Source organism: Empidonax traillii, unplaced genomic scaffold (assembly GCF_003031625.1).
Source record: "Empidonax traillii isolate 1590-97213 ecotype Southwest subspecies unplaced genomic scaffold, ASM303162v1 scaffold1576:size94697, whole genome shotgun sequence".
NCBI lineage: Eukaryota > Metazoa > Chordata > Aves > Passeriformes > Tyrannidae > Empidonax > Empidonax traillii.
The window spans coordinates 22,633-24,355 of NW_020956769.1; positions in this window are offsets into that span (position 1 = coordinate 22,633).

Below are 1,723 nucleotides of genomic sequence, written 5' to 3' on the forward strand. Positions count from 1 at the left end.
ATCTCCCCCCTCCTGTCAGGGATTGCAGAGCCAGAAGGTCCCCCCTGAGCCTCCTTTTCTCCAGGCTGAGCCCCCCCAGCTCCCTCAGCTGCTCCTGCTGCTCCAGCCCCTTCCCAGCCCCGTTCCCTTCCCTGCACACCTCCAGCCCCTCAGTGTCTTTCTTTGCCACGAGGGGCCCAAAGCTGAATATATTCATATATTCAACCTTCAGTTTTAATTCTCAGTTAACTCAGACATGCCCTATATGATACACGTCTGTCCTGGAGCTCCTTGGGTCTCAGCAGCTTTGTGGGCTGTCTGTTGGGAAGGATCTTTTTGCATTGGGATCCATGAGATTTTTCCACTTGGGATGGATGGAAAATTCCCACTGATTTCTGTGGGAGGCACCCACAGAGGACTGCAAGCCCTACACCTCTGAAACAACGGTGGAGTCAGGAGCAATCAGAGCTCGGCCCGATAACCACCCAAGGTTAATGTGCAGGTGGATAAGGGGAAGCTGCTTGGCTCCAAGCACAAGGGTAACACCTTGGAAGCAGCAGAGCCACTGGAATCTGCACCAGGAGAGGGGCAGGGCTGCCCTGATCCCACCAGCGCTCCAACCCAGAAGTGTCCCAAAAATTGAAAGTCCAGGGAGGAAGAGTGTCAGGATGTGACTCGTGATCTTAGAAGTTACCTGACCTTTCTTTCCAAGAGCTTCTCTCCACCAAATATGCACATTTTGGAAACTGACCTGCCTTCTCAATCAGGCTTGCTCTGTAGAAAGTGGGGAATTTGTTTTTTGTGGAAGAGAGCTCGGTGGGAGCGTGCCTGGGTGTGCCTGTGCACTGGCAGCTTTGGTAAATTAAAACAATACGTGTCCCTGGCTGGCATATCATGACAATACTGGTTGTTTTATCCTTAGCTGGGATATCAGGGCAGTGCTGGTTGTTTGCTCCCAGCTTTTTCTAAAAAGCCCAGAAGGTGTCTGAAGGCACGTCTGGAATCCAAGCAATGGCATCGTCGTTGGATGCCACTGAGAGGCAGCTGAAACATGTCAGGCATTTGGGGCAGGCAGGATGAGCCCAAACTGCTCACATCTCCCCCCCTTTGCAGTTAAACTTTCCTGATCCCCCTGGGCAGGGAGCCTCTGTGGTCCCTCACTGCCAAGGACACCGATTTTTCTGGTCACCTGTGCTGCACGTTAATCTGAGATGCTTTTCCCCCTGAAACCACTCCCAAAAACCTGCCAGCTCCTCAGTTTCCCAGGGTCCAGGGCTGTTGACCAAGGCCAGGGTGTGACACCTTCACCACTTGTGATCATTTCAAAACCAGAGCTCAATGTGGAAACTCTTACCCTGGAGAGCAGCACCTTTTTAATTAAAGGCACTGCTTACATCAGGAGCAGTGGCAGCTTTTCATATGTCCTGTCTGAGATGGGAAAGCAAGTTTTCCAGTTACTATCAAGTCATGAAAAGGCACAGTTACTAACACTGGCGAATTTTCTCTTACAGGAAGAGGAGAGGAGGGAGCATTCCTCAGTTCAGTTTGCCTCAAGGTGCCTGAACTGCAAATACTCAGATTATAAATTATTAGGAGGTGAGCTGGGTTATTTTTTTTTAAGCTAAGTGAATGCCTTGGCCAGATTTCCAAGGAACACAACCCAATCCTGGTGGACACATTTCTCTCTGCTCGAGCCAAGCAGGAATGAGATTCCCGCTGACCACTAGATGGCAAATTGTTACAG